At 33.6% G+C, this 24,817-nt stretch overlaps 1 protein-coding gene across 1 annotated transcript in view; it reads left to right on the forward strand.

The window, feature by feature from the left end:
- Positions 1-24,817, forward strand: part of Ipk1 (Inositol phosphate kinase 1) — a 272,981-nt gene that overhangs the window by 14,032 nt on the left and 234,132 nt on the right. Inside the window, exon 2 of the mRNA XM_085827577.1 lies at positions 9,035-9,106. The gene's annotated coding sequence lies outside the window, so the exon portion shown is untranslated. The remainder of the gene's footprint in view (positions 1-9,034; positions 9,107-24,817) is intronic.

Raw genomic sequence — 24,817 nt, forward strand, 5'->3', positions numbered from 1 at the left:
CTGTCGGCGAAGTAGGTTTAATTCAATCTCATAAGTTTAAATAAAATGCAAGAAAAAATGCGTATAATTTAATATTCCGTACAAGGAAGACATGTGGTGTACACATCAGATTTTTTCTTTCATTGCAGACGAGCGAAAAAAATCCATCGTTCATACTTCCAAGTGATTTTAACAAAGTGCGTAAGCCATATTTGGCGTTCTTATCGCTCAAAAACAAGATGCCAAATTTCAAAACCCTCCAATATGTAAATTCATGTACATCTTAGAAAAGTTTGAATAAAAAACTAACTTTTTGCAGGTGTGCCTAGAAATACATCTACTTTAAGACAACGTTAAAAATTTTATAAGTTATAACAAAACGTTTTTCGAAAAATTTATAAAAAATATTTAAAAATAGAAATTTTACAAATAGATTATAAAAAATCTGCGAATTATATTTGAATTAAGCCTAAATTTCGAATTCTGGAAGAAGGAATCAAGTAAGTTCAATTTAAAAAAAACAGAGATTAATAAATATATATCAAATTCAATTAACATTGAGGAGCTAAAATTTTGCGAGCTAATTTTTTAAAAAGTGCGATTTTTATAAACAGTTTGGCATAATTTGAGCCTAGAATCGAATATGGAAAAAAATTGGCATGTCATTTCAGAAAAGTCCGATTTTGTCTCAAATGTTAGAATGATGCTATATATAAATCTAATATATATCGTAAGTCGCGCTTTCGAGACATGAAAAATGCAAGTTCAATTTCCTCAGTCAGCCCAATGGGACGGAAGATATAGAACTGGCCCCCCCCCCCGCTTTTTTATGCGCAGTGTACATTTACCTAATCGACTCTGAATATTTGCATAATTCTTCGGTGGCATAATTAGTACTTTAGTTCAATACTTTTCGCAAAAATAGATATAATTTGCAAATTTTGTTAATTATCCACACGAGTATAGTATCGCACTTTATTGTTAATCAAATACAGTTCAGCTCACACTACATTAGTTAAGATTTTTATCTTTTAAATTCATTTAAATTAATTATACCATTTCGCGATGAATTGATATCTCGAGCTCAAATAGTTGCAATATATAAATTGAAATTACGAATTTATGGTGTCATTTTATGGCAATATCATTATGCGAGAATCATGCCCGTATAAAAGAAAGGTGTAGAGACATTAGGTATTTTCTGGAAGCAGGCAAGATGAAAAATGAGCAAGTGCCTTCGCCGGGAATCGAACCACGGACCTCTGGAATACCGGCCTAGTGTGCAGAACCACTACACCACGAAGGCACGCTAAGAAGGTGGGAGAAATACCATATAAAGGAACCAGCCATCCAATTTATACAAACTCCTCTATATAACTAATTACATTTAAAACTATTTTCTTTCATTCTTTTATTCTTTCATTCATTCTTGATTGAAACTTACATCTATTGCGCAGTATAAAACAGAAGAATCAGATACTTTAAAGGAAACTGAAACTCTTTAATGTTTTCGAAGCGCTTTGAAATCTCACATAATTAATTTTACGACATGTAATTATCGAACAGAAATCTGTAAATTCTAAAATTATTTTTGGCGGGAAATAAATGTGCAATGTAAATGAAACATGAGTTGGAGGTCCAACCAGATTTTCAGTATAGTATTTAAATGGTTTGTAAAATTCGTTTAATATTTCATTTCGAATATCGTAGGTTTTCTTAAAACAGTTCTGTTTTTGGATTTTGTTATTGTGCATATTACGAACATATATATACAAATCCGACGAGGAAAAAATGTATTAAATGTGCATTAATATTTATGTTCTTAAACACGTCACACTTTTTTCATTCCTTAAAATATGCAATACATTTACTAACATTTTAGAAGTAAATGTTTAAAATATCGAGTTTTGAAAAGGAAATAATTTTGTCTCTGCATTCTCTTCTACATACTTTCCTTAAAATTTTTATATCTCTAGACATGTTTAAAGAACTTTTAAATGTCTTCAGAAGTGCAGCTGTTAGAATGCTGTTTGAATCCCTCGTTACGTTTCTCTGAATGCCTGAAATGCTCTCAAAACGATACTTTTAAAAGATGAAACTTCATTTTAGAGAGCAGAAAGTTGCCTACATTTTCGCCGGTAATGGCCGTGTGGGAAGAAATGGCTGTCGTTCTGACACGCTGTTCAGTTTTGAATGCGCAGTAGTCCATCAACTGCATAAAGCAATAGCTTCAATTTAAAATTCTTAACTTAAGCAGATATTCTTTTAGAGAAAGCAAGCTAGGATGTGTAAGTAACCTTTTCTAGTAGTTATGTTTGTAGTTTCAAAATTGAATTGGTAGCTGAAATTGACTGAAAAACTTAAGCCTAATTTCTGTAGTCATAATGTGCATGTGAATTTATTAATTAGAAAACTGTTCTAATGCTCATTTAGCTTACAAACGCAAAACCTTTTGATTATTAAATAGGGCTTTCAAATTTTGGATTTTTAGCCCAAAGGGCGTTAGCCCAGAACGGCTATTTATATCAAAAATGGCATTTTGCGTCAATTTGCTTTTCAAACTGTTGCAACTAAATATTATCGCCATGTATTATATTTAAAGAAATTGAAGAATCTGCATGAACGTTTCTAGTATTGTGACGACGGTATCTACAGCCTTCAAATTTTGAATAACTTAGTCCTCCAGCCGAACATAGGCACTTGGAAGCCCGAATTTTGAATTTGTTACCCCAAAAAGAGGCAATTTGCCCAAGAAGGCTATTAATTTCGTTTTGGCGTTTTGCGGCGATTCACTTTTGAAATTGTTGAAAATAAAATGATCGTGTGATCGTGCGTTTGCAATCGTCTGATACCTTTTTACCGGCAGGCCTTGCGATATATGTTTATGTAACGAAATATTTAGAATTCGGAATGCAACGGATATTTTTTGTTATTCTTACTAGGTTAGTTTATTCTTTATTCTTTTTCTGGGATTACTTGATTAATTATACTTGGATTATATTTCAGTCTAGTATGTTTGTCTATGTATGAGATGTATTGTGAATAAAAATAAGAGAAAGTTGGACAACATGGCCACGTTTATTTTGTGATATTGCTGTTGAATTGAATTTTATGGTAATTGCTCTGTGGGAAGGACTTAATATTTAATACACAAGTTCACAAAACAAGTTCAATACAAGTACACACGTTCCCAATAATTCAAAGAACGTAATATTTAATAAATAAAGGTAACATACAAAACGTTAAAAAAACGCCCCTTTGGGCCTAACTATTTTTTATTTTATTATTTTTTATTCAATTTTTGTAAACAAATTTTCCAATTTTAGTGAATTTTCTCATATTTAACAAATTTGGAGCATTCTGCACCAGTGAATTAGATATCTCAAATTTTTTACTTCCTTAAGGAAGTAACGAATACGAAGTAACTTATACGAAGTCCTTTGTAGAGAACCCTTGGTTTTGGCAATGTTTGTCCTATTTGTTTGAAGGTATAAAAATATTTTTTTTATCAATATTTTTTTACTTTGGCTGTAAACTGGCATTTAAAGGATTAGAATTTCTTTCATTATTTAAAATAGTTTCTAAAAGGTTGCTATATATTGATGCTATTGCATTTGATAGTATTTAATAAGAAATTAATTTCATTAAGCTTATAATTTAACGGTAATAATAATTTTCAACAGCGTCGGGCTTTCTAAAATGTGCAATGATAAAGACGTCACTTTAGACGATGATGACGTCACATATCACTTACTATGGACCTTATAAGAAATAGACTAACCCAAATGGGTTTTCTCCTCGTCTGAGGCGTTCTCGGTTGTCACTTTGATCACATCCGGAGGAGTAGGGACGACTTGCAGAAATTTAACAGTGTTTGCCTATTGCAGCGTGTATAATTGTCAAGAAAAAGCTGGTTGTAGCGCCTCATTTCACAAATTAGAATTTCTCCATATTTTTATTTTTGAAATTGAGATTGATTTTTAAAATTTAGCATATTTATCAAGTATAATTAACGTTCCAAATAATTATAAAGCTATTGCATGCTTTCAGTGCTGGATATTTTTTTAGCTTTTCCTATGCTGTAAGGACGTTTGTAACTACTTCTTTTAGAAAATAATATTTTAAATCTGAACTAATAGAAAATTTCAAACAAGCAATTTTCTCTTGCAATTTTTATGCTTTTTATTGGTGTATATATGTAAAAAATACTAAAATATTTAAAACCGAATTTTTGAAAGTTTTGTTTAAAAGTCTAAATTGTGCTGCTTTTTTAAAATTACAGATGAGTATTATAGCACAATTTCTATAAAGGAATTTCATTTCAATTATATTTCATAATACATCAATAGCGATAAACACTTTTGACTCCTTAATTTTTATACATTTAATTCTAATATTAAAATTGTATTTAACCGTAATAATTAATTTTGCTTGTATTTTATAGTGATTATTTTTTTAAATTTATTTTTAGTTCTGCATAAGATTTTTTTTTATTTACTGTTAATTTAATTTATTAGCCCAAGGGGACGGTAGCCTAGAAAGGCTGTTAGTTTCGAAGCGGCATTTTGCGCTGTTTTACTATAAATGTCCGTATCTCCTTGCAACTTGTTGTTACCAAATATTATCGCCTTGTATTATATGTGAAGAAATTAAATAATGAAGAATCTGCATGAATAAATGTATGTTTCTCGGACTGTGACAAAAGCGACAGTATCTAGAGCCATCAAATTTTGAATAATGTAATCCTCCACCCGAACATGAGCGTGTGGACGGTCGAATTTCGAATTTGTTTTAATCTATTTCATATTTTGTAAAACTTTAACGAATTTTTGATTAACAAACTCAACGAATTCAGAGCGAGCACTGTACGGAAAATAACAGTTTTATCTCTAGTGTGGAAATTCTAAAGATATGCTGTTTTCAAATGTATGTGGTTTACGGGCGAAGAACATGATATTCAATAAATATAGGTAACACACAAAACTTTAAAAAAAGGTTCCTTTTGGGCGTAATATAAAATCTGAGTGCTTCTAGATTTTATTTTATCCTTTTTTTCCCTTCATTACACTGAGAAAATTTTACGCTCTAAATTTTATAAATTACTAAAATAAATAATCCACTTTAATCTTAATAATTTAATGATGATATAATCAAATAAATAATCGTTTTGTAATGTTATTATAGTTTTGAAAACCACTGCCTGAAAATGTTCATTAAATTTAAAAAAAATTATCAGATCTTGTTTGTAATTTACTTGGAAGCACCACATACTATCAATCTTATTTCATTTTACTTTATTTTTACGCGAAATTAAGTTCATAAATTTTGTGCTTAGAGTTTTTACCATTTTACCAAAGTAAAGATGTTTGTACAAGAACTACGCGTGAAAATAATGCGCGAAATGCAGTAAAAAGTGCTTTAACGAGATATATTATATCCTATTTGGAAAAAACTGTGGCTTTCATAATCTCATCACTATACAACGTATCCCATTTAATAATTAAAAATAGTTATGTGATACGAACGCCATAGATTTCAATGTTAAAGTAAACCAGATCGTCCCTACTCTTTCTTGCCAACATGTCGGTGACGCGCGCCTCGCTTACTGGGTTAGTCTATCTCTTATAAGGTCCATGTCACTTACTTGATTGATTTTCTTGATGATAACGTCCCTATATGGCTTTTGTATCTAATAATACAAGTAAATTTTTTTATACTGATAATAATGCGCCACTAAAAACGGAACTGAAAAAAAAATTTTTGTCAGTATCTTTTTATTTTTTTTATCAGGGTAAAAAAATGGATACTTTCTAGAAATCTATGCAAAAATGGCTTCAAGCTAAGCTTCCATCGTAGGTTGAAACAAAGAGTAAAAGAATTTACGATTCTTAATTTACATTACTTTCATCCAATCACAAAAATCCTCTTTCCTCCCTTTTAGTCCTATTGTTTTGTTCAGAAATTCATTTTAAAGCAGTTTTAATTTCTCCCCCCCCAAAAAAAAAGTTCGATTACGACAGCCAGAGAGGTTTTTTTTTTTTTTTTTCCTAAGAAGCGTTAATAACAGTGTTGCCAGTTAAGAATATAATTGTAGGGATTAGTGCATATCTTTACGAAAAGTTCTCTACTGTATTAACAGACTTTTCATTCTCTTCGAATCTCTGGATCTTGTATAAAAAAAACTTCTGAGGAATGAATAATCCATTTTCAGTTCCATTTGGCAATTTACGATAACCTCCGGCGCTTGCGCAATGTTTATGCTTTGCCTTGAGGGGGGATCATAGAATTTTCTTTTTTTTTTTTTTCTCGTCGATAACAATGTGTCCATTCACGCACGAACAAGTCTGAGTATTAAACAGAGTGTTACAAGCATCTTGCGAAACTGTATCCTCCCTCTCTTCCCTCCCGCATCACTTCTCAAGGCCAGATTTGAGCGAACTAGATCTTCCAATTTCTCGCACTTTAGTTTCGGAGTCTTTAATCTATCCCCCCCCCCGAGTTCTATCATCCCTTAAATCTCTTTCAATCGAAATAGCCAAAAAAATCAGAACAGATAATGTGATCGCACTGGTAGATTAATGTTATTTGCTTCTGCAAATGACCTGAGTGTTCACATTGTAATGGACTCAGATCGAAGCTCGTCAGAAGGATGCTCGTCAACCATTACATAATGGCAATGCTTATGTTCGATTCCTGTAATTTTCACTTTTTCACAACATTACAAAAGTGTTTCATTTCAACTGGCAACGCTAATATGTTAATTCGTGCGACATTTTTTGTGAAAACTTAAGGAAATGCATAACACTGGAATTGGTCACTATAAGTAAGGCCCATGTTTCGTGTTTCCTATTTCAAAAATCCTAATGACTGTACAGTGGCGCCCGAACTAAAAGGTGGTGAATGATGATTCTTCACCACCAGGATTTGGCGATTGGGTCACCTAATCCCCAGTCGTCCTTATGGGGAAATATATAAGGTATATTTTCTCTCTCCTTCCTGCATGCCTTCGTGGTGTAATTGGTAGCGTACTCGGCGCATATTCGAGAGGTTCGAGTCCTGGTAAGGGCATTGCCCATTTTTCGTGTTTCTTCTTCAAGAATCCTAATAACTCTACAACGTGTTTCCAAAATATAAGTATACTGTTATTATTAATGGATTTTTAAAACCAGTGCACTTATAATTTAAAACTGTAAATATACTTGTTAAAAAAATATAAGTATACGTATGTTGAAAAAATTGTTGTCGAAGGGGAAAAGAGTAAGGTGGGCCACAGAACATTTTAATTTACATAAGTGGTAATTGGAAAGGAAAACGTTATATTATATTAATACCAAAGATTTGTTTAAATAGCAGAGGGAGGCACAATACAAAAATTCAGATTATATTATAACACCTCAAATACAAATCTTTACATATAATAAAAGAAAGAGTCTGTCTGTGTCTTTCGTTCGTGTTGCGCGTAAGTTACTATTTTTACTTCCTTGTACGAAGTAAAAAGGAAGTATTGTAATCGCGAAAAGTTACAGGCAGCATATTTCAACGAAAATATCCATTTTGACCGCTATCGAATGAAATTTAACGATGTCTTTGCGTGATATCTGTACGTAAGGACAGAATAAAATACTCTTTTCCTTCAAAAAAATTATAAAACTGCTTTAAAATTAATTCTGAAGAGAATTTTTCGTGGCGTCTGTACGAACGTATGTACGTACGTATCTCACATAACTCAAAAACGAGTAGCCTCAGAACGTTGAAATTTTGTATATAGGACTGCTATAACATGTAGATGTGCACCTCGTATTTTGGTTGCAATCGCCCGCACCAAACGTATATAAATATATTTATATATATATCCACTCTGTACCCGGCTCAGTGATCTCAGTTTCTTTACTCTTATATGTTTGTAAATTGTACATGTTTTGCTTTAAAAATGATTGAATTATGTTGTTCTTATCATCCGGTTAAGGTTTTTATGCCTTTATTAAATCTGTATGCAATATTTTTAAAATTATCAACAATTTCAAAGTTGTTTAAGTGCCGCTAAGCCTAATAATTTTTTTGATGGCGGCCACTGCTTGTTTACATTTGTTTGAAACAGCAGGATAGTGGCTTTGTTGCCAACCTAGAGAAACTTAGCTTCGCAACAACAAAGATAACGCCTTCATTTATTATTGCGAATGAAATCATGCTTAATCCTTTCGGGAATTTGTTCGAGGAAATAAGCCTTTAAGATTTACTTCGTAAATTTTAATACAAATATTTTGAGTTTTTATGTATTTTTGCTTTGTCGCGAAGTGAAAACTGAATTAATTGAATGATAAATACTCAATTGTCTGCGAAAAACTGTTTCTTTTTTGTTGTGTTTGCTTAATTTCTTTTATACATCGTTCTAGCTTCATTATAGTATTTGAACAGAAGATGTGGCAACGATTAGATAATTCTTTAAATGATATAAATTTTGTGCATTCTGAGTTATAATATGAACTAAATATAATAATACTGTTAAGTGAACCTAGCGCCAGAGTGTCGCTATGGTAAACAAATAGAGTGAATTTTAAAATATACATTTATTCTATTATTGTTTATGCGCTGTCGACGAAGTAGATTTAATTCAATCCAATACGTTTAAATGAAATGCAAGAAAAAATGTGTATAATTTAATATTTCGTACAAGGAAGTCATGTGGTGTACACATCAGATATTTTTTTAATTTTATCTATTTTGAAAAAATCGTATCAGTTTGAATAGTTTCATTCTTTTAGAAATGTGGTTTTGGCAGCAGTTTTTCATTCAATGCTTTGTATACTGGACTGCTGACTTTTGAAAATATCAGATAAAGTACTAATATAAATTATACACACAACACGTACATCGCAATCTTCTTATCCAACGCGCATGTGTCTCGCTAGGCACAGCAGAAAGAATTTCCTTTTTTTCCCTCTCTCTCTCTCTTTATTAGCTAATGGCAAAGAGGTTTGTATATTTTCTATTATGTCATCCACAAAGCACAATTTTGATTGGTTATTGCTTTCTGATGATAGTTTCATTCTTTTAGAAATGTGGTTTTGGCAACAGTTTTTCAATCATTGCTTTGGATGCTGGACTGTGACTGTTTTCTCTTGAAAATGTGAGATTTATTGCTTATTTCATTTTAATTTTTATATTATGCTTTAATTATATATAGTTTTAATTATATAAAATGTTTTGCATGATGTTTTTTAAGAAACAAAGTTCTTAACTTCCTTTATACAATTTGAATTCTTAAGATTTTGCAACGGGAATTTGTTTAATTTATTTATTAGGGAAATTAATATTTGCGTTATGGGATATTGCTTATTTCATTGTAATTTTTTTATATATAATACTTTTTTATTGATTTTTTAATATATTATTTATTTATTTATTATATATATATATAAAGTTGTTCTGCAGAGTAAAATTCTGTGCAGTTTTTAAATTTAATGTTTGGTGTTCCCTTTAGGCATTTTTCTGCTACACTTAAGAACCAAACGAAGCCAGATAAAACGTACTTTTATTCTAAACAGCGGTTTAGCGGCTAGTTTAGCATAAAAAATTTTTTTTAAATGCGAAATATTTAAAAGTTGCATCCTGATCTTGGTTTTTAAAGTCCAGTTTAACTTCTGAAAGACATTTATGCAAAGCAATTATGCCAGGTCTACTAGGTTAAGAATTAAGGCACTGAAATTCAAGACACAGCACTATAAAGTCAAACGATTCAAATGTTCAAAATAGCGTTACCAAACTGTAGAAAAATAAGTTGCTGTAATATTATTCTATCATAAATTAACGCTTCCAGAAGACATTTATGGTTATGTAATAAACAAAAGCTTTAGCTGTTTAAGATAAAGCTCAGAAATTTTTCATTGGACTGCTTAGTTCCGAGGCTTGCAGCATGCATTTTCCACAAGTGAAATGCATGTATTTGTAAAAGAGGTTTTTTTTTTTTTAATTTTTGCTAAGATATTGTAACGTATTTGCGTTGCTGTGCTACCAACATAATTCCACTAGGAAATGTAAATTACCGCAGACGATTATCCGTAAAAAATATCCGCAGACGATGCGCGCGCTTAAAAATGTTTTTCAGTTATTCTGTAAGTTTTGACTAATAAAGTAAGTTGTTCGTTCAAAAATGGCGAGATTTCTTTAAAACTTCATTACAATATGAGCATTTCTGAGCGGTAAAATTTTCAGCCCTATTTTTTTATTCGTGCAGAAGCTATTCGTACACTTTTCAGACGATTTTCATTGTATTTATCTACATTTTTGTGCTTTAAATGTTCTATTTTATAAACCTTATTCTTTACTATCTTTCTATATCGGAATTTCCAAGACAATAGAGCACTTTCTAATATCAAAAGAGGCATTTTATCCCATTACTCGTGAAGAGTTTTCCAAAGTCCAAGGACGGTTGTTGGTCGACGTCTCACCAGTCCCCTTTTAAAAGTCCGAAAATCCATGACTTTAGTAATAATATGAGTGAAGGGAATGGCCTTGACATCCGCTTCTTGTTCCATTACCTCCCCCAAGAAATTAAGAATGGATTTTGACGTGTGTAAATCTTAGGAACATGGAGGCATGAAAACATTGTCTTTAACAAAATCCATAGGAAAAAATCACAAGGGGTCAGATCTGGGGATGACCAATAAAGCAATAACATATCATTTGGCACAGCAAGACCAGTCCAGCAATGGAGTAGACTTACATTTTTATGTCAGTGTGGTAATGCACCATGATGAAGTTCTACGGATTCATGGCACTGCAGGGAAAGAGAAGGCATTTCATATTTGAAAATTGGGTACAAATTATGTTCTTGATAATACGTAGAGTTGATCTTAGCATATCCTGCAATCTCTTTATTTTTAATTTGCCATTATATGAAAAACCAGCAATAATCATAAATTCCTTTGAAAAACCTTCTTTAGATTTCTTGAACCATGATTAAAGATTTTTCCTTCTCTTTGATGATAATAAATGGATCTCTTTTTATTGCAGTCATTTAAATACACCCAAGATTCATCTATTATGGCAACATTTTTCCGTTTTTGTCCGGATTTTGTCTCAGGATTTGCAGTGCATTCCGCGTTCGGCGACACGTGGTGGAGAAGGCTGATGCACATAATACAGTGTCTCAAAAACGTGATGGGACACTTGTGCTTTACAAAAAGAAACTGTAATAAAATAAATTAAAAAAACATGTAAAAATTTTTTGTGGGTGTGTTTCATACTTAAATTTAGTAACAATTATTACATAACATACATTTTTTCAAAATATTAAAATGTTAATTTAATAAAAATACAATTGTTTAGAACGGAGGAAAAATGGCTCACATAAGCGATGGCACACTACGTACTTTGCAACAAAAATCGTCTGAAGTAAGCAATAAAAATACCTTTTGGGGTATTTATTTTTACTCAAAAGCAATTGGCAATAATTTATAAAATCGTCTGCAGTATTTCTCTCCAGTTTGTTTTGGAATTTTTGTGTTTTTTAGCTCTGTGCAGCTAAATTCGAAAATTAGTTATTAATTTGCATATTGAACGTGGAAAATCTATTAGAGAAGCAGCTGAAACAGTTAACTTGAGTCCTTCAACAGTTTTCAATATCATTAAACGATATAAAAAGAATCATATGATCCAGGATAAAAGAAGACCTGGCCGACCATCAAAACTATCCAATGGAATAAAGCGAATTATCGTTCGAAATATTAAAAAAAATCCAAGAATCAGTGCTCCTAAAATTGTTGCTGATTTACAAGCATTATATGGAGTAATTGTTAATCCTGAGACTATTAGAAAAGTAATTCGATCTGCTGGATATCACGGTAGAGCAGCCAGGAAAAAATTCTTCGTAAGTGAAAAGAATAGAAAACTCAGACTGGCTTTCGCAAAATCCAACATAAATAAGAATTCTGATTACTGGAATGAAGTTATATTTGCTGATGAGAGTAAATTTAATATATTTGGTTCTGACGGTAGAATCTTGGTGCGGAGAAAACCCAGGGAAGAATTTCGAAAACAGAACTTGGTGCCAACAGTAAAACATGGTGGAGGAGGAGTTATGGTATGGGGGTGTATGTCGTCCGCTGGAGTCGGTAATCTTGTTTTTATTGACTGTATAATGTATCAGTACAATTATATTGAGATTTTAAATCAAAATTTGAAATCTTCAGCACGAAAATTGAACCTTCATAACAATTTTAAATTCTACCAGGACAATGACCCCAACCACACTGCTTTGAACGTTAGACTCTGGCTGCTGTATAATAAAAACACCACCACAATCTCCAGACTTAAATCTCATAGAGAATATTTGGCAAGAATTGGAATCAAGAATTCGCAAGCACATCATTTCTTCAAAACAACAATTAAAATCATTGCTTCAAGAAGAATGGGGTAAAATCACTCCAGAAATCACAAAAAAATTAGTGGAATCCATCCCAAAAAGATTAAATCATGTTTTAAAAGGAAAAGGAAATCCAACAAAATATTAAAACCTTTTAAAAAGTAAAATTTTTGGATAAATATTTGATGGAAAAGTAAGTGTCCCATCACTTATGTGTGCCATTTTTTGCTCCGTTCTAAACAATTGCATTTTTATTAAATTAATATTTTAATATTTTGAGAAAATGTATGTTATGTAATAATTGTTACTAAATTAAGTATGAAACACACCCACAGAAAATTTTTACTGTTTTTTAAATTTATTTTACTACAGTTTCCTTTTGTAAAATACAAGTGTCCCATCACTTTTTTGAGACACTGTATTTCTTCGCCTTTTTAAGATTCAAATCAGCATTAAATCACTTTGTTTTAGAGTTCACGCTGAGCATTTTAATGATTTTGCCCATTCGCTTAGCGCAGATGTTATTATTAAGGATCTTACCTTTGCAATATTCGAAACATTCTGTTTTTTCCTTGGATATGTATTTGGGACAATTTTTCCACTTGAAGCCAAACTTACGTTTTTTTTCCCTTTCTTGTTGACAATATTACCTATCGTAATTTTAGATATCGAGAAATCATGGCTTCCACACCGATTTTTAATAACTAGATACAAGAATAATTTTGTTCGAAAAGATCATAAACATAGCCTCCCATCCATTGCTTCTTTAAAAGTGCCATTTTGTATGAAACCAAAACTGTCAAGTGGCAGACGATAATTTATACTTTCAAAAATATAGTTGCATCTAAAAAATAAATTGCCAAGCAGACGATTTTTCTAATGGTAAAGTAAAATTGTCTAAAAAATGTCCAGACAGCCTTTGTGTTTGTTTTCACTGTATATATGAGAGATAAGTAGCATGTGAATCACAGATCTACTAGAGAGGGTATAAGAAGCCAGTACACATCCCGAGGCGTTTAACTCTATCACGTGATCATAAGGCTACTTACTTATCGAAACAGTAATCTGCAATGCATAATGTTGCAATTACGTCACGGTAGCTGATTTTTCCGTTATTGGTGAATTGTTTTCAGAAACAGAACTAATTGCGCCTAATTTTTTACTTTAAGCCTTGAATATGATTTGAGTTTAAATACAGTAGGACAGCGATTCTCAGCCGGTGGTACGCAAGAGAAAAGTAGGTGGTAAGCACAGAAACAAAGTATTTTAAATATTAAATTCAAAAACTCGTGAAGAAAAAGAACAGGTGATAGAAATTTCCTGTGCTCAAACTCTACCTGAAGATTTCAGAACGCACTTGTTAACTTTTGTCTGAATACAAAGCTATTAAATTTTTATTGTCTTCTTGCACAACCGATTTGTGTGAACAAGGATTTTCGTCCATGTTATACTTGAAAAATAAATACAGAACAAAATTAAAAGTGGATCCAAATTTACGGTTAAAACTAAGTGAAATGAGAGCAGACATAAAAGACATTCATCTCTCTTAAACAGGCTCAAACTTCGTACTAAATTTTTAAATTAAAGTATTAAAAGAACCAATCTTTAATCTAATATTTTTTTGTGTTCGTAGTTAATAGAAATACCAAATACCTTGTGCAAAAACGCAAAATATATGTTTTTTAAATATTTCTATTGAGATATTGAAAAATAATCATTGTAAAAAATGTAATGGTGGTACTAAAGTTTTTCAATTTTTGTTTAGATGGTACGCATTAGTTCAATGGTTAAAAACCGCTGCATTAGGAAATATTAAGCACTTATGAATCACAACCAATAAAAACATCCCAGTGAAACTTCGGCAGGATTCATGCTACTTCAACATCTATAACCATATTTAGAAGCACAGTTTACAGAATAGAAGGAAGCATTAACATCCGTATTCAGTAAATCAGGTCCACCACCCTCTCTATAGGCCCGCAATCATAGGCCATCATAGGCCCATCATCTCCCTCCATCATAGGCCAACGCCTGTGATGGCTTATGATGGCTACCGTCTATGATGGCTATGATGGCGATCACTACTAAGTTCGGAAGCGATTGTAACTGTATTATGGAGGCAACTAATAGATTGTCCACAGTTGCCTCCTGGGTGATGCCGGACAGACAGTTTACATCCATGTCTTGTCCGGGATTCGAGCCCGGGTTCTTAGGTATGGCAGTCAGAGCCACTAACCACTTTCTGGTCTGCGTGGCACAGTAAATCAAACAGAAGATGTAAGTAAATCACTGTTCATTCTATTAGAAAACCGCTGCCTTTATTGCTATTGCCCAAAGTTTTGTTACCTACCGATATCTTGCATTTCGTAAAGAAACCACATCCTCCTTACCTCCAAATGTCAGTGAACTATCTTACATTTTAAAACGTCCAGACGGTATAGTGGTTAGAGGAGGTAAACCGCTGAGTTGGTTTCCGACCCAGGTATAGATATATCCATGCCGAATTGGCAGAATTGGTTACCAACTCGGCGGGAGTCAACAACTAGCTACCAGGCCGCAGCCCTGGGCAGCCCCGGCTGAGTAGACGACATTTATAAAATGCAAAAAAGAGATATACATGTGCATACAAGGCACTTGAAGAAGAATACAACAATGTACAAAGAAATATATACATGTGCATACAAGGCACTGGAAGAAGAGTACAATCAAAATATATGTATATACATATAAATACAAACTCATATACATATATATACACACTTACATACATAGATATTCCGAAACAAATAAAAGTATACATACTCTCACTCATATTGATATATACACCCATACATATACGTTATCATGATAGTTTAAAGTTTACAAGAAGCATACCATTGAGGTACGCGTGATCCTTAGTATAAATTAGGTACCATAAATAAAAGATATAAACATGTACAGATACATTACAGCATTCAGATACAATACGAACTTTATGTATGAGAACCTGGCACAGCATAAATACAAAATTACATATTGAACATACATATCACATATTCTGTTGCTGACGTATTGAACTAGTTTATATATATTTTTATGACTACTATCTTCCAGTGTCAGAAGAGTAATTGCTAGTACAGTAGTCAGTTATTGTTTTCAGTTTCTGCTGGGCAACTCTGTTACTTTGTAGATTCTGGAACCAATTTGGCCAGAATCTGGCTCGTGGTTGCTTGAGGCTGTTAAGTGCTGTGTGTGGGCAGGAGAACACAAAATGATCTGGATGACCCTCCTCCCCACATTCACAGTTACCATTCTCTCTCAACGCAAAGCGGCAGAGGTATGAAGGAAAGGGCCCATGACCAGTAAGGAAATACGTCATAGCCTACTGCGGTACCGAAAAGCCCGGGTTCGAATCCCGGAGAACGCATGGATATTTGTAAATGTATAGTGTCTGTGCGGCATGGGGGCACTCGAAATATGCGACGAGACGAAAGTATTCTCAAGAGGTTAGTGGTAGAAGAAGAGGGGTTGAAGATCCTCGGACCTGTCATCCCCCCAAGGGGCTCTCCATCTAAACTGAGGGGGGGGGGAGGACACAGCGAAGTCGTTACTGACACCCGTATCGTGTTCAAGGCTGTTATCAACAACAGCCGCTATCTTGCGCTACTTGCCACGATGGAAAACGTGGGCTTGCTCTGATGTTACTGTCAGACAAGTGACATAAATCACAACAATAACTTTTAAAAATAATATTGATGATATCTAGATATCAAATTTCGAAATAACTCTTCAGTATTGATGTATTTCGCTCTTCTGTAATATGACAATTGTGGAATATACTTGCGATGAAGTTTTTCCTGAATTGCAATTTCTGAGCATTTCGCACGTTGTAAATTACCTTTCAGTTCTGCATAATTTAAATTTGTGGTCTTACTTCTTTTATTGCATTTATTTGATTTATTATGTGAGACTGCAGAATTTCACAATGAGGGTATTAAACTACGAGATGTGAATTTGAGTAAAGCAAGTGAATTCTGCTATTTATTAATATGCAATGTATTTGGCAAAATAATCTGAAAGTCTCAGTTTGAATGTAGGCAAATGACTGCCAGTGTAACAATACAACGTAGTCAATTTCCGGAGGGCACAGTACTAAGCTCTAAATGTATCCAATTCCCGGAGGACACAGTATTAAGCTCTATTTTTTTAGCTCAAAGGGACAATTTTACACAGAAGGGCTATTAATTTCGTTTTGGCAACTTCGATTAAAAACTTAATGCGTTGAATCACTTTTCAAATTGTTGTCACCAAATATTATCGCTCTGTTTTATATTTAAAGGGATTAAATAATGAAAAATCTGCGTGTATGTATGTTTCTCGCATTGTGATAAAACAACGGTACCTATTGTCATCCAATTTCGAATAACGTACGTCTCCACCCGAATATTAGCATCTGGAAGCCCGAATTTGGAATTTGTTTTATAATCTATTTCATATTTTGTAAACCTTTAACGAATTTTTGACTAACAAACTCAACGGTTTCAAAGCGAGTAATGGCAACATAGTACGGAAAAATAAAATAATAATAATAATAATAATAATAAAACATTTTTATGCCCAGCGCATAAGACTGTGTATCGGAAGTCCTAGAGATATGCTCTTTTAAAATTATTTTGTTACACTGCTGTTGAATTGAATTTTATGGTTTAAGTGCTTAGAACATGACAAAACGTTAAAAAAAAAAAAAAAAAAAACAAAAAAAAAACGCTCTTTTGGGCATAAATGTAAGATTTCAGATTTTTTTCTGTTTTATTTTTTCCTCAAAGGGGCAATTTGCACTTTGCGTCGATTCTCTATAAACGGCGAATCACTTTTCCTATTTTCCCCACCAAATATTAAAGCCCTGTATTATATTTAAAGAAATTAATAATGAAGAATCTGCACAAATGTATGTATGTTTCTCGCATTGTGATAAGACAACGGTACTTAGAGTCATCCAATTTTGAATAACTTACGTCTCCACCCGAATATGGACATCTGGAAGCCCAAATTTGGAATTTGTTTTATTATCTATTTCATATTTCGCAAAGCATTTATGAGTTTTGATTAAGAAACTCAACGATTTCAAAGCGAGTAATGGCAACACTGTACGGAAGAAAAAAACATTTTTGTCTCCAGCTCGCGAGAATATGTATCGGAAATTCTAAAGGTATGCTCTTTTAAATGTTTTGCAATATTGCTTTAGAATTGAATTTTATGGTTTAAGTGTGAAGAGCATGATATTTGGTAAAGGTAACACACAAAACGTTAAATAAAAAAAAAAGTCTCTTTGGACGTAATATAAAATCTGAAAATTTTCAAAATTTTTTCTTTAAATATTGTTATAGTCCCCCCCCCCCCATCGACAGGATTCAACAGGTTGAAGTGCACCTAACCCAGTGGGCCAGCTGTTCTGTTGATGGCGAGATGAAAAGAAAAAGGTGTAATAATGCAGTGCTAATGTTTAAACAACAGCTATTCATTTCAGTTTGCATTGTAACTTATTCCTTAGCAAGTTTTTCCACATTAATTAATTTTACAATAGCAAAGAGAAGGGACAGGGAAATGCAAGCATTAATCTGAACAACACCTAAAGCCCAATTCGCTTTACCAAAATGGGTCAAATGTATTTTCTTTTGTGATTTTTTTTTTTTTTTTTTTTTTTTCCTTTGCGACCAGTAGAATTAATGTCTACGAGTCCTGCTTTTAGCCAATCGCGAACTAGCTCTAAGTAGTGCGTGATACCGTTTCATTGTCGTTTCAAGGTCAGCTGCAATGTGTATTGCATAAAGATCGAAAAACTGACCGAATTCGAACAAACAAGCATCAAAACAATGGTTGGATTAATGATCGAGCACGGGATTTGGTTTTTTCTGTTCATTTTAAATTCAAAACACCTTTAGGAGCAATTCTGTGGTTATTCAAAAGAAACGGGTGTATGACTAATGCATCCCCTCATTTTTTTTTCCTTTCATTTATTTTTTTAAATATCACTACTAGTTGGTACCAGTCCGATTTCGAATCTCCACTTCGTTAAATTTCTTTTTACGTAAATGTAAATAAAATAGAATACAGATAATGTATAGAAAAACTCACATTACACACTATTGTCCTTATCAAAATAAAGCATTTTATATCCAGTGGTTCCGTTGTGAGGCGTAGTTCTGAATAGTGAAAATCAGCTCTAAACTTGTTTTGTAGAAATTGTTAAGTACCTTGACTTTTTTTTTTGGGGGGGGGGGGTTGATTGTTTTTTGTTTTAAATAAATTAAGTCATCGTGATGCTCAAGGTAAGACATAAGGTTAAAAGTTATTTATCATAACAACTAGAGTGACTAAGCTCTAGATATAGTGCTCCACTGATCTTCTTCTTTTTTTTTTTTTTTTTTTTTTTGCAAGAAACTTAATTGTAACTTATTTACAAACAATAAATTACAAATCATTGAACTGTAACTTACTTTTTTTTTTTTTTGCAAGAAACTTTACTGTAGCTTATTCTGACTTATGGATTTATTCATTTCATAATTATTATCTCAACAAACAATTTGGAACCAATTCCCTGAAAAGTCCGGATAATTACTGGGTTGGTTTTTCCCCAGCATGCCCAATACATATTCATCATCAGCCAATGCATTATCAGCATTGGCACGACAGCCCCTTATGGTCCCTAGCCTCCTTCAGAGCCTTTACCATTCCCCCCTCTTTCCAGCAACTGATCTCCAGTTCTTAATTTTTAGAGTGGCAAAATCTTCATCCAGGCAGTCGACCCCCCTCCGTCTTTTCTTAGGTCTTCCTCTTGATCTTAAATAAACAGGAGTTGCATTAAAGACCCTATGGATAGTTTCTTTGCATTCATTCTTAGGGGGTGATTTGCCCATCTTATTCTACTTAATTTTATGGATTTAATAACATCCTCATCTTTATAAATTTTAAAGAGTTCGAAGTTATACCGTTTACGCCATATATTATTCTCCAAAACAGCATCAAAAATAGTTCTGTGAATCTTCCTTTCAAAGATCGCCAAGGCTGTTTCTTCTGTCATAGCCAGAAATACATATTCATTGCAATGCGAATTAATTAAACACTCTCCCAAAATATATATACATCCGCAAAAGTAGTTAGTTATTGACGCAAAACTTGGCTTCTAAATGTCGACTAGAACTTCGGAGCCATTGTTGTCATAGGGCTCACTGAGCATGGATGTGAAATGCACATTTAGAATGACGAAAGTTTTCGTTCAGGGGTAATCCAATGGAACATTTTGCTTTGATTTTGGAAGTCTTTTTTTTTTTTTTTTTTTGAGATGCACTTGTTGAGGATTTAGACGGAGACATAAGAGCAAGAGATGCTTGCTAATCCAACAGATATATCAGCTGTTGCCATCTTAATTGAAGCAACATGGATGGTTGCTTTGCGTTGGCAACACGAATCACAGCATACAGTAATCCATGTAGAGGGTCAGCATGCCCCTGACACTCAAATCTTCAGAAGGATCTTGTAATCAGGAGATTGGCCTCGATCGCACTAATGGTATTACTACCATCCATTTAAAAGCATTTGTTATCTTCCACGCATTCTATGATACCAAGGAATACTATTCGAAAACAATTAGAAGAAGCTGGGATTGAGTCTGGACGTCCGTTAAGGACAACTAAACTCCCATCTTAAGATAACTATCAGGAATGGTGCCGATCTTGGTCATCTGGACAATTTCAATTAGACGCTTGCTGTCTCTGGCGACGGATCCCGCTTCCCTGTCGGTGCTAACAACTGCCATATATGCATATGGAGAAGGAATGGTTAGCACTGTGGTATGGCATTTGTTGTCGAATGGCACAAAGCTATCACACTTGTGTTGATAATCCAGGAAGTCATCTCTGGAAGCAGCAGATCTTCATCAGCTATGCTGTGCAGCAGTCTCATGGTTCGCTTGTATATAGGTTGGTACTGGCTACATTCAGTTGCACTCTGTGCTTTCAAACCTCTCAGATACTATTTACCAGCAAAACAACGCTCAATTACATTGTCGTATATTTCTAAACAGTGTCTCCGAGAGTGGTAGTTCATGTTCTTATTGGTCTGTAGATTACCCACAACAGAAAGTGTCTAGAAAAGCAGTAGCAAACATTCTTAGTAAGCCGCTGAATTATCTGATTTGTGTTAGAATCTTCAGTAGAGAGACACAGACAAATTAATTAATCCTATGTCTCATAAAATATTAATTCATAAATAGTAGGTGCCAAAGGAGGATTCATCCCTTCATAAAAAAATAATCTTTTTACCACCATTTCTTAAATTCCCTTCCTCCAAAATTTTAACCATTTGCATATCTTCTCAAATGATATCAATATATATATATGCCAAGTTTTGTGATATATATGCCTTGTTTTATGGGTGCATTTATCGTATTTTATTTCAACGAAAATTATAATTATAATTGAGTTTCACTAGCCAGTTTAAGATTAATTTATATCTTTCCTGTATGCATCATTTTGTTACGGACTGGCTCATTCCAGAGAATTATGCAGATTTGAGTGGCAAACATATTATCAGTTTATTATAAGGGCAGGACATAGTTAGTAACAATGTTTGAGTGTATTTAACCAACAACTGCTTCGCCGTAGGTCCGCCTTCACTTGCCTGTTAGCAAACGCCTCTGCTCGGGATAGAATTATAGTTTTAAGCCATTAGCTTGTTTGATGAGTTACGACCCCAAGCTAACTTTGAGTTGTCGATTCGTAGGTTGTAGCCTTGGTTAGAAAGTACTTAGATTTGGAAATGACGAGACTATTAAGTGTCAGATTATTTCAATGCCACGTCCAGTCGACTGATAAATTTTGTTTTGCAGTATTTCATATTGTGTCTCACAAGTGGTGAGGTACAATAAGGTTATATATTTTAACCATTTAATTAAAGTATCAGTGCTAAATAACGTCAATAATTTTTATGTAACATCTGAGGGGTGAGAGTTAGACTTGACATATTTAAAAAGCAAAAACAGCCTCATGTAATTATTGTAATATATGTTACCATAAAATAAAATGCGAAATCAGCAGTTTTCAATGACACAAATTTAAAAAGAATTTTTTTTTTTTTTTTTTTTTTGTTTGCACCAAGGAATTTTTCTTACCCTAAAAGATAATAATTCATTGCATTTATATTGTATATTGATTTTTTTTAAGTGAATATGGATGTAGAGTCATTTTAGAATTTTTCGAAGCCAAGAAACTGAAAAAAAAATCCATAATGCCTTCGCGAGGACTCTACGCCTCCCTAATACGCGTCGAGCGTGCCTCAAGTTACACCACGAAAGCATGCAGAAAAGATCAAGAAAAGACCTTATATACTTCCCCTTTTAAAGAGCGGCTGGGGATTAGGGGATTGAATCACCGGATCCTAGTGGTGAAGAATCATCATTCACCATTTAGTCCGGGTACCACTGTAGACTCATTAGGATTTTTTGAAGCAGCAGAGGTGAAACATGCAGCTCCTTCGCCGGGACTCGAACCCTGGAACTCTCGAATACGCGCAGTGTGCGCTACCGTTACACCACGAAAGCATGCAGAAAGGAGGGGAAAATACCTTATAAAGTAACTAAAAATACCTTTACCATAAAAAATAATACTTCGATAGAAAGTCGTTCGATTGTATAGAAAAAATTTAAAAAAAAAAAAAACTTCACGTCTAAAAGTGACAATTAATGTCATCCAATGTTTAATGGAAAGGAAGGGACTTTGATTTTTTCTAGGCAATAAGTTCTAGTTTTAAAAGAGAGAAAAACATTAAAAAAATTATTATTAATATTTTTTATGGTTTTGTTTCAGATTTTATATTACGCCCAAAGAATTTTTTTTTCCATTTACAGACATTTTGAAATCATTTGGGCTACCGTCCGTTTGTGTTAAAAATATTAAAAAAAAGCATATCTTTAGAATTTCCGACAGACAGTCTCGCTCCCTGGAGATAAGAATATTTTCTCCCGTGCATTATTGCCATTGCTCACTTTGAAATCCTTGAATTTTTTTAATAAAAAATTCGATTAAGTTTTACAAAATATGAAAAACGGACAATAATACTAATTCCAGATTCCAAATTCGGACTTCCAGGCGCCCATATTCGGGTTGAGATTTGCGTTATTCGAAATTTGATGGCTCTAGGTACCGTTGTTTTATCACAATGCGAGAAACATAGTACATACATTCATGGCAGATTCTTCATTTCTTTAACTATAATACAGGGCTATAATATTTTGTGGCAACAGTTTGAAAAGGACATTTATTATGAATGCCGTTTTGGGATTAATAGCCCTTCTGGGTTAACGCCTCTTTAGGCTAATTATCATCAACTTAAGTGATGCCATCCACGAACTCGTTTAATGGCTGAATTGAAAATACATTTATAGGACTGTGAATTTCCGACTTTATTTTGCTCTCGTGGCACCTTTATTCAGAGAGCAATGAAACCGACCCCGCTGTGATTGCCCTTAACAAACGAGGTCGTCCTGGACCAATAGTTCAAATCGAGAGCTCTCTGTCCGTCCCCGCAGCCGAGTCGAACAATAACCACATCTGAGGCCTTCTCGACAAATTTAGGTCGCGAACTGCGACGTCACAAAAATAGGAACTGAAGTGAAGGAAACTGCTTCAAAATGATACGTATTATTAACAAGAAAAATAACAATAATGGAAAAGGCTTGTTTCTTTTGTTTGTGTTGTGAGTGAGATTTATCCAGGAAATTTTTTCAAATTAAGCTCTCTTTGCTTCGGTTACGAAAATAGACTTCGGTTAAATTGGTTATCATATGTTTCGTGTAGGCAGTGGCTATTGTTAGCAATCTGGGCTAGTTTTCGTAACCTTTCCTTCTTTCAGTTGGTATGGGTGGGGGAGGTAGAATGCTCCAGTATTAAATTCGAGGATCCATCCAATCATCATCAGTAAAGGCCTTTCAGAGAACGATCAATTATGTTAGAAATTTTGTTAAAAAGGGCACAAAAAATATTAAAAAAATATAAATTCTATTCAGACATCGCTTAGAATTTATTTAATTGAGAAAAGGATTATATTTTATTTTCCTGCAAGTATAATATGCAAGTGGCAGAATCGTAATAGGTTTTTTTTTTTAAATTTGTTACAGGACCCATTAGCAGCCGAAAGCATGGAATTATTAAACACTAATAACTTAAGCATGGAATTATTATTTATTTATAGCTGCCTCTCGGAAAATTTCCAGATTAATTTATTCATTGATTATTATTATTATGATTGTTTATTATCATTACTTTGATAATTCCAAATTCTTCGATTACGTGAGTACTGTTACGGATTTTGTACATAGATAGATGATTTTAGTGCAATTTTATGTGAAATTTTTGTATTTGTCTGTGTAATGTAACATGAAAATTTAGAGAAGCGAAGCTTGCCGGGAAAGTAACAATACAGAGGCCTATCTCACTAAACTGGCGAGATATCGCAAAGGTGGCAACGATTTTAGCAGCCAAATCTGGCGAGAAATTATCAAAAGTACCCAGACTTGGCGACCATTCAGGGACATTTTGGGGCAGCCCCTGTGTAACTGCTACGGATATTGTAATTGATGCTCTATGTAGCTGTAACCGTAATTCGGCTATCATATGCATTCCAGTTCTACAGACATTAGGATTTTTTGAAACAGGAGACATGAAAATGAGCACTGCCCTCGCCAGCACTCGAACCACCACGAAGGCATGCCGGAATTAGGGAGAAAAGACCTTATATACTCCCCCTTTTAAAGGGTGTGGGTGACTGGAGATTAGGGAACCCAGTCGCCAATTCCTGGTGGTGAAGAATCATCATCCACCACACTTTAGTTCCAGCGCCACTATAGTGATATTAGGAATTTTTTAAATAGGCGTGTGATTATGGCAAAGCCTCGAGGACTATCTGCCTAAGGAGAGGGATGCCTTAGTGGAGGACTTTCTAAGGGAAAATGGCTCGTATACACGGTACACATGGGGAAAACCACGAAAACGCAAACGCAGCCAGCCCGTTCACGGGATTCGAACGTCGCACCGAACTACCAGTGTTCAGCGACTTTACCGCTCGGCCGATGGTGGGCTTTTTTATATAGGAGACAGGCAATGCCTAATCGGGCATTGCTCATTTTATTTTCCTTATCAGGTGGGAAAGCCTTTCAATCTAACTATTCGTATGTTAAAGACAGGAACAGTTAAAAATATTATTTGATCGCCTAAAGTGAAATACGGAATGAAATTTAATCTTATGCTCATACATTTTAATAATAAAGTTTCTAAGCTATATTATTCTAGTAGACATTTTAAAACTATGCATTTTATTAATACCATATACCAAACAAAATTATAATAATTGATTTTGTTTCGAAGTTACACTGTAAAAGCTTCATGCATGTACCCGTACTTCCTTCGTTCAAAATATGTTTTCTCTTTATAACATTCAAGA

Source organism: Stegodyphus dumicola, chromosome 12 (assembly GCF_044657685.1).
Source record: "Stegodyphus dumicola isolate Sdum_Otavi_A_Nest chromosome 12, ASM4465768v1".
Taxonomy (NCBI): domain Eukaryota; kingdom Metazoa; phylum Arthropoda; class Arachnida; order Araneae; family Eresidae; genus Stegodyphus; species Stegodyphus dumicola.